This window comes from Triticum aestivum, chromosome 5B, assembly GCF_018294505.1.
Source record: "Triticum aestivum cultivar Chinese Spring chromosome 5B, IWGSC CS RefSeq v2.1, whole genome shotgun sequence".
NCBI lineage: Eukaryota > Viridiplantae > Streptophyta > Magnoliopsida > Poales > Poaceae > Triticum > Triticum aestivum.
The window spans coordinates 489348212-489358786 of NC_057807.1; positions in this window are offsets into that span (position 1 = coordinate 489348212).

The following is a 10575-nucleotide window of genomic DNA, read 5'->3' on the forward strand; positions in this document are numbered from 1 at the left end:
TTGTATTGCTGTTTGAGGCGATTAATTAACAATAATCATTATTTTTTGTCATAAAAAATTATAATCATTAGTTAGCATGTACGTGATTAGAATACATTAAAGGATAAAAAATGTGGATACGTGTTCTTTCTCTTTAAGGCTTCCTATATAGTGCATATGCTTTATTTATTTCTTCAAGCGGTTCGTCGATAAGACAATTCCTATGACTATGGCCAATTTGGGATGGTTTAAAAAAAGTTCCATCGAAGTGACTACCGTGGAACTTGCTACCCAACAAAGAACAAGTTCACTGGTACTCCCTCCGTCCAGAAATACTTGCCATCAAATTGAATAAAAGGGAATATATCTAGACGTATTTTAGTTTTAGATACATCCCTTTTTATCCATTTTGATGACAGGTATTTTTGGACGGAGAGAGTACTTCTTTATAGGAGCAATGTTGCTATTTTTAGGTAGCAAAATTTTTAGTGTTATTTACCATCTGCATGATTGGAATACATAGGGCATTTTCAAGGGCACGTGTCAAATTTTAGCCCATCATATGTCCATGAACAACAAAAGATTGAGCCCCATTTGTCCTCTTTAAAAATAGTGTTTCTCAATGTATCACCCACTTGTTTGGACATGTGCATACGATCGGATGGAGAGAGGGGGGGGGGGGGTCGGGGGGATTAGAGCTGATGTGGCGGATATGTCCGGACAACCGCATTTCTCCACATGTATGGGCGGGTTTGGGGAAGTCTGGACCATCCGGACTTATAGGGCGGGTCTGGGGAAGCTCATTGAGTGGTCACGACATAAAATTGGATTCATTAGTTGTTTGTCGTTAAGGCTTCCTTTAGATGCTTTATTGTTTTTATGTTCATGAACAATATTACATTGTGGTGAACAATATTAAATTGTTGGTTTATTCCTACTAGCTCTTAAGATAGTTTGGCAAACCAAATTGGGAGTTGGACCCAAAATAATGAGACCATCTCTCTCTCTCTCTCCCTGTGTGTGTGTGTGTTGATAACTTGATATGTGTATTTGCATCACAATTTCATATGATAAAGTGCTAGTTTACAATGCTTATCCAACTACCATTTTAAAGGATATTCAAATATCATAGAGATACTTTATCACTGTTCTTTGTCTTATTGGAAGGTTGTACCGAGAGAGGGGATGAAAATATTGACAGAGTCAAAAATGAAGGTTTCACGAGGGAAAACACCTTTTCAAAACAAGGAAAATAAAGCAAAAATATAATAGTTGGTTTGGAGGAAAATACCACCGAAGCCACAAGATGGACCCGGGATAGCATGTAGGCCCCACACACCTTCACCATGTGCCCTATGCCCAAGACGTCACACCAGGATGTGTGGAACCCACAAGGCTCCCAACTACATATGTGTGTCATCTACCCCATGAAAACATCATATTTTCATGGTAATCTTATGTCACCCATGGGGCATTGAACCCTACTTTTACTCCTCAGAGGATCGATCATGCCGAATCTGTCACCTCCTATCGGGAGAATGCAAAGTCATCGTCATCACCAACACCAACGCATCATTGGGAGCACCTTCATCCATACCATCACCACCATCACTATCCATAGCACCAATGTTCATCCCCATCTACATCACAATATGAGTAATTGGTATAGATCGGTTACTAATATCTATGATGCACTTCTATTCCTGTAGATCTCATTGGGCCTCCAAGCGCAGAGGTTTGTAGGACATCAACAAATTTCCTTCAAGTGGATGAAATAAGGTTTATCAATCTACGATAGGTGTAGGATGATTGTATTCTCCTCTCAAGTAACACTTCAAAAAGATACAATAAGTCTCTTGTGTCCCCAACACCTAGTTAGTTGTGGTTGTATAGGTGCACTAGTTCAGCGAAGAGATTGATTTGATGATAGATAGATAATACAGAAAGCTGAAATGTTTTTGTATTTTTTGAATAATTAAAAATAGAAGGTAACAAGATGGAAACTTGACTGAAATGAGGTTTGCAATTATTGGAAACAAGGCCTAGGGTGTGTAGGTTCACTAGTATCAACACCCAACATGGTAACTTTCATTAAATTACATGATGTAACCTGACATAGTTCTTTTTTATTGGACTAATTCCGGATGAGATATCGTAGGTGTGCAAAGTGCAAACCACCTCAAAAGTTATCTTTCTAATCTTAGGGGTTGTTTGGTTTGTGACTAAGATTGCCAAAGGTTGCCACACCTAAGGTTAGGCAAGTTTGACCAACTTAAATGAGTGTTTGGTTCAATCCACACCTCAGGCAAGCCACACTAGGGCCCCACATGATATACACAAAAAAAGTGTGGCAAGATTCCCTTAGGCATGAAAACTTGTGGCTCTCATTTTGAAGAACTAACCTTAGGCAAGTTTGGCAACATTGTATGGTAAAGTGTGGCATTGCTAGGCCTAAAACCAAACTGCCCTTATTCTATTGAGACACACCAATGTCACCTCGGGCAGCCCCAAAAATTATGCCACGACAACAACACATGATTTCTGTCATTCTAATCTTCGTCATATGCGTCATCCCAATGTCACATCGGGTGTCTCCAAGGATTATACTAGATATGCATCATGTAATCTCATTAACTCCCAAAGCTTAAGAATATAAAATGAACATATCATGAGTGGTACTGTTGGGGAACATAGCGGAAATTCAAAATTTTCTACGCATCACCAAGATCAATCTATGGAGAGACTAGCAACAAGAGAGAGAGAGGGATTGCATCTTCATACCCTTGAAGATCTCTAAGCGGAAGCGTTGCAAGAACGCGGTCGGTGGAGTCATACACGAAGCGATTCAGATCGCGGCCGAATCGGTTCTAAGCACCGAAGAATGGTGCCTCCGTGTTCAACACACGTACAGCCCGGGGACGTCTCCTCCTTCTTGATCCAGCAAGGGGAGAGGAGAAGTTGAGGGAAAACTCTGACAGCACGACGGCATGGTGGTGATGGAGCTCGTGGTTCTCTGGCAGGGCTTCGCCAAGCACTACAGAAGAGGATGAGGTGTTGGAGGAGGGAGAGGGCTGCGCCAGGGTTAGGGTGTGGCTGCCCTCTCTCTCCCTCACTATATATAGGGGGAAGGGAGGAGGGGGAGGCGCCCTAGGGTTCCCTAGGGGAGGGGCGGCGGCCACAGGGGAAACCCTAGATGGGTTTGGGTGCCCCCACCCCCTAGGAAACTTGCCCCCCAAGCCGGGAGGGGCGGCTGCCCTAGGGGTGGCGCCCCCACCTCTCCTAGTTACGTGAGATGGGGTGGGAGGGGCGCTCAGCCCCTTAGTGGGCTGATGTGCCCTCTCCCCTTGGCCCATAAGGCCCCCCCAACGCTTGCCGGGGCCTCCGAAACCCCTTTCGGACACACTGGTCATCACCTGGTACCCCCGGAACAATTCCGGACTCCAATACCCTTCGTCCAATATACCGATCTTCACCTCCGGACCATTCCGGAGCTCCTCGTCATGTCCGGGATCTCATCCGGGACTCCGAACAACCTTCGGTAACCACATACTATTTCCCATAACAACTCTAGCGTCACCGAACCTTAAGTGTGTAGACCCTACGGGTTCGGGAACCATGCAGACATGACCGAGACGTTCTCCGGTCAATAACCAACAGCGGGATCTGGATACCCATGTTGGCTCCCACATGTTCCACGATGATCTCATCGGATGAACCACGATGTCAAGGATTCAAGCAATCCCGTATGCAATTCCCTTTGTCAATCGGTATGTTACTTGCCCGAGATTCGATCGTCGGTATCCCAATACCTCGTTCAATCTCGTTACCGGCAAGTCACTTTACTCGTTCCGTAATGCATGATCCCGTGACTAACTACTTAGTCACATTGAGCTCATTATGATGATGCATTACCGAGTGGGCCCAGAGATACCTCTCCGTCTCACGGAGTGACAAATCCCAGTCTCGATTCGTGCCAACCCAACAGACACTTTCGGAGATACCCGTAGTGCACCTTTATAGCCACCCAGTTACGTTGTGACGTTTGGCACACCCAAAGCATTCCTACGGTATCCGGGAGTTGCACAATCTCATGGTCTAAGGAAATGATACTTGACATTAGAAAAGCTTTTAGCAAACGAACTACACGATCTTGTGCTATGCTTAGGATTGGGTCTTGTCCATCACATCATTCTCCTAATGATGTGATCCCGTTATCAATGACATCCAATGTCCATGGTCAGGAAACCATGACCATCTGTTGATCAACGAGCTAGTCAACTAGAGGCTCACTAGGGACATGTTGTGGTCTATGTATTCACACATGTATTGCGGTTTCCGGTCAATACAATTATAGCATGAATAATAGACAATTATCATGAACAAGGAAATACAATAATAACCATTTTATTATTGCCTCTAGGGCATATTTCCAACAGTCTCCCACTTGCACTAGAGTCAATAATCTAGTTCACATCACTATGTGATTGTAATGAATCGACACCCATGGGGTTTGATCATATCTCGCTTGTGAGAGAGGTTATTAGTCAACGGATCTGAACCTTTCAGATCCGTGTGTGCTTTGCAAATCTCTATGTCATCTCCTAGATGCAGCTACCACGCTCTATTTGGAGCTATTCCAAATAACTGTTCTACTATACGAATCCGGTTTACTACTCAGAATAATCCGGATTAGTGTCAAAGTTTGCATCGGCGTAACCCTTTACGACGAACTCTTTTACCACCTCCATAATCGAGAAAATTCCTTAGTCCACTAGTTACTAAGGATAAGTTTGACCGCTGTCCTGTGATCTATTCCTGGATCACTCTTGTACCCCTTGACTGACTCATGGCAAGGCACACTTCAGGTGCGGTACACAGCATAGCATACTATAGAGCCTACGTCTGAAGCATAGGGGACGACCTTCGTCCTTTCTCTCTCTTCTGCCGTGGTCATGTCTTGAGTCTTACTCAATATTCACACCTTATAACACAGCCAAGAACTCCTTCTTTGCCGATCTATTTTGAACTCCTTCAAAATCTTGTCACGGTATGTATTTATTTGAAAGTACTATTAAGCGTTTTTGATCTATCCTTATAGATCTTGATGCTCAATGTTCAAGTAGCTTAATCCAGGTTTTCCATTGAAAAACACTTTTCAAATAACCCTATATGTTGTCCAGAAATTCTACATCATTTCTGATCAACAATATGTTAATAACATATACTCATCAGAAATTCTATAGTGCTCCCACTCACTTCTTTGGAAATACAAGTTTCTCATAAACTTTGTATAAACCCAAAATCTTTGATTATCTCATCAAAGCGTATATTCCAACTCCGAGATGCTTACTCCAGTCCTTAGAAGGATTGCTGGAGCTTTGCATACTTGTTAGCATCTTTTAGGATTGACAAAACCTTTTGGTTGTATCACATACAACCTTTCCTCAAGAATATCATCGAGGAAACAATGTTTTGACATCCTATCTGCAAGATTTCATAAATCATGCAGTAACTGCTAATATAATTCCAACAGACTCTTTAGCATCGCTACGAGTGAGAAAGTCTCATCGCAGTCAACTCCTTGAACTTGTCGGAAAACATCTTAACGACAAGTCGAGCTTTCTTAATGGTGACACTTACCATCATTGTCCGTCTTCCTTTTAAAATCCATCTGTACTCAACAGCCTTACGACCATCGAGTAGTTCTCCAAAGTCTACACTTTGTTTTCATACATGGATCCTCTCTCGGATTTTATGGCCTCGAGCCATTCATCGGAATCCGGGCCCACCATCGCTTCTCCATAGCTCGTAGGTTCATTGTTGTCTAGCAACATGACCTCCAAGACAGGATTACCGTACCACTCTGAAGCAGTACGCGTCCTTGTCGACCTACGAGGTTCGGTAGTGACTTGATCCGAAGTTTCATGATTACTATCATCAGCTTCCACTTCAATTGGTGTAGGTGCCACAGGAACAACTTCCTGTGCCCTGCTACACACTAGTTGAAGTGATGGTTCAACAACCTCATCAAGTCTCCACCATCCTCCCACTCAATTCTTTCAAGAGAAACCTTTCCTCGAGAAAGGACCCGTTTCTAGAAACAATCACTTTTGCTTCCGGATCTGAAATAGGAGGTATACCCAACTGTTTTGGGTGTCCTATGAAGATGTATTTATCCGCTTTGGGTTCGAGCTTATCAGGATGAAACTTTTTCACATAAGCGTCGCAGCCCCAAACTTTCAAGAAACGACAGCTTAGGTTTCTCTAAACCATAGTTCATACGGTGTCATCTCAACGGAATTACGTGGTGCCCTATTTAAAGTGAATGCGGTTGTCTCTAATGCCTAACCCATGAACGATAGTGGTAATTCGATAAGAGACATCATGGTATGCCCCATATCCAATAGGGTGCATCTATGATGTTCGGACACACCATCACACTATGGTGTTCCAGGCGGTGTTAGTTGTGAAACAATTTCCACAATGTCTTAATTGTGTACCAAACTCGCAACTCAGATATTCATCTCTATGATCATATCATAGACATTTTATCCTCTTGTCACGAAGATCTTCAACTTCACTCTGAAATTACTTGAACCTTTCAATAATTCAGACTTGTGTTTCATCAAGTAAATATACTCAGCATCTACTCAAATCATCTGTGAAGTAAGAACATAACGATATCCACTGCGTGCCTCAGCACTCATTGGACTGCACACATCAAAATGTATTACTTCCAACAAGTTGCTTTCTTGTTCCATCTTACTGAAAACGAGGCTTTTCAGTCATCTTGCCCATGTGGTATGATTTGCATGTCTCAAGTGATTCAAAATCAAGTGAGTCCAAACGATCCATCTGCATGGAGTTTTCTTCATGCGTACATACCAATAGACATGGTTCGCATGTCTCAAACTTTTCAAAAAACGAGTGAGTCCAAAGATCCATCAACATGGAGCTTCTTCATGCGTTTTATACCAATATGACTCAAATGGCAGTGCCACAAGTATGTGGTACTATCATTACTATCTTATATCTTTTGGCATGAACATGTGTATCACTACGATCGAGATTCAATAAACCATTCATTTTAGGTGCAAGACCATTGAAGGTATTATTCAAATAAACAGAGTAACCATTATTCTCCTTAAATGAATAACCGTATTGCGATAGACATAATCCAATCATGTCTATGCTCAACGCAAACACCAAATAACAATTATTTAGGTTTAACACCAATCTCGATGGTAGAGGGAGTATGCGATGTTTGATCACATCAAGCTTGGAAACACTTCCAACACATATCGTCATCTCACCTTTAGCTAGTCTCTGTTTATTCCGTAGCCTTTTATTTCGAGTTACTAACACTTAGCAACTGAACCGGTATCTATTACCATGGTGCTACTAGGAGTACTAGTAAAGTACACATCAATATAATGTATATCCAATATACTTCTGTCGACCTTGCCAGCCTTCTCATCTACCAAGTACCTAGGGTAGTTCTGCTTCAGTGACCGTTCCCCTTATTACAGAAGCACTTAGTCTCGGGTTTGGGTTCAACCTTGGGTTTCTTCACTAGAGCAGCAACTGATTTGCCATTTCATGAAACTAGTGGTTTCACTAACCATCAACAATTGATGCTCCTTCTTGATTTCTACTTTCGCGGTGTCAAACATCGCGAATATTTCAAGGATCATCATATCTATCCCTGATATGTTATAGTTCATCACGAAGCTCTAGTAGCTTGGTGGCAATGACTTTGGAGAAACATCACTATCTCATCTGGAAGATTAACTCCCACTCGATTCAAGTGATTGTTGTACCCAGACAATCTGAGTACAAGCTCAACGATTGAGCTTTTCTCCCTTAGTTTGTAGGCTAAGAAACTCGTCGGAGGTCTCATACCTCTTGACGTGGGCACGAGCCTGAAATCCCAATTTCAGCCCTTGGAACATCTCATATGTTCCGCGACGTTTCAAAAACGTCTTCGGCGCCACAATTCTAAACCGTTTAACATTACTGAACTATCATGTAGTCATCAAAACGTGTATGTCAGATGTTCGCAACATCCACAGACGACGTTCGAGGTTCAGCACACCGAGCGGTGCATTAAGGACATAAGCCTTCTGCGCAGCAATGAGGACAATCCTCAGTTTACGGACCCAGTCCGCATAATTGCTACTATCAACTTTCAACTATATTTTCTCTAGGAACATATCTAAACAGTAGAACTAAAGCGCGAGCTTACGACATAATTTGTAAAGACCTTTTTGACTATGTTCATGATAATTAAGTTCATCTAATCACATTATTTGATGAACTCCCACTCAGATAGACATCCCTCTAGTCATCTAAGTGATACATGATCCGAGTCAACTAGGCCGTGTCCGATCATCACGTGAGACGGACTAGTCATCATCGGTGAACATCTTCATGTTGATCGTATCTACTATACGACTCATGTTCGACCTTTCGGTCTCTTGTGTTCCGAGGCCATGTCTGTACATGCTAGGCTCGTCAAGTCAACCTAAGTGTTTCGCGTGTGTAAATCTGGCTTACACCCGTTGTATGTGAACGTTAGAATCTATCACACCCGATCATCACGTGGTGCTTCGAAGCAACGATCTTTCGCAACGGTGCACAGTTAGGGGGAACACTTTCTTGAAATTATTATGAGGGATCATCTTATTTACTACCGTCGTTCTAAGCAAATAAGATGCATAAACATGATAAACATCACATGCAATCAAATAGTGACATGATATGGCCAATATCATTTTGCTCCTTTTGATCTCCATCTTCGGGGCTCCATGATCATCATCGTCACCGGCATGACACCATGATCTCCATCATCGTGTCTCCATGAAGTTGTCTCGCCAACTATTACTTCTACTACTATGGCTAATGGTTTAGCAATGAAGTAAAATAATTACAGGGCGTTATTCAGTGACACGCAGGTCATACAATAAATAAAGACAACTCCTATGGCTCCTGCCGGTTGTCATACTCATCGACATGCAAGTCGTGATTCCTATTACAAGAATATGATCAATCTCATACATCACATATATTTCATTCATCACATCCTTTTTGGCCATATCACGGCATATGCTGTAAAAACAAGTTAGACGTCCTCTAATTTGTTGTTGCAAGTTTTTACGTGGCTGCTATAGGTTTCTAGCAAGAACGTTTCTTACCTACGCCAAAACCACAACGTGATATGCCAATTGCTATTTACCCTTCATAAGGACCCTTTTCATCGAATCCGATCCGACTAAAGTGGGAGAGACTGGCACCCGCTAGCCACCTTATGCAACAAGTGCATGTCAGTCGGTGGAACCTGTCTCATGTAAGTGTACGTGTAAGGTCGGTCCGGGCCGCTTCATCCCACAATACCATCGAAACAAGATAGGACTAGTAACGGTAAGCATATTGAACAAAATCAACGCCCACAACAACTTGTGTTCTACTCGTGCATAGAATCTACGCAATAGACCTAGCTCATGATGCCACTGTTGGGGAACGTAGCAGAAATTCAAAATTTTCTACGCATCACCAAGATCAATCTATGGAGAGACTAGCAACGAGAGAGAGAGAGGGAGTGCATCTTCATACCCTTGAAGATCTCTAAGCGGAAGCATTGCAAGAACGAGGTCGGTGGAGTCGTACACGAAGCGATTCAGATCGCGGCCGAATCCGATCTAAGCACCAAAGAACGGTGCCTCCGCGTTCAACACACGTACAGCCCGGGGACGTCTCCTCCTTCTTGATCCAGCAAGGGGAGAGGAGAAGTTGAGGGAAAACTCCGACAGCACGACGGCATGGTGGTGATGGAGCTCGTGGTTCTCCGGCAGGGCTTCGCCAAGCACTACGGAGGAGGAGGAGGTGTTGGAGGAGGGAGAGGGCTGCGCCAGGGGAAGGGTGCGGCTGCCCTCTCTCTCCCTCACTATATATAGGGGGAAGGGAGGAGGGGGAGGCGCCCTAGGGTTCCCTAGGGGAGGGGCGGCGGCCACAGGGGAAACCCTAGATGGGTTTGGGCGCCCCCACCCCCTAGGAAACTTGCCCCCCAAGCCGGGAGGGGCGGCTGCCCTAGGGGTGGCGCCCCCACCTCTCCTGGTTACGTGAGATGGGGTGGGAGGGGCGCTCAGCCCCTTAGTGGGCTGATGTGCCCTCTCCCCTTGGCCCATAAGGCCCCCCAACGCTTGCCGGGGCCTCCGAAACCCCTTTCGGACACGCTGGTCATCACCTGGTACCCCCGGAACAATTCCGGACTCCAATACCCTTCGTCCAATATACCGATCTTCACCTCCGGACCATTCCGGAGCTCCTCGTCATGTCCGGGATCTCATCCGGGACTCCGAACAACCTTCGGTAACCACATACTATTTCCCATAACAACTCTAGCGTCACCGAACCTTAAGTGTGTAGACCCTACGGGTTCGGGAACCATGCAGACATGACCGAGACGTTCTCCGGTCAATAACCAACAGCGGGATCTGGATACCCATGTTGGCTCCCACATGTTCCACGATGATCTCATCGGATGAACCACGATGTCAAGGATTCAAGCAATCCCGTATGCAATTCCCTTTGTCAATC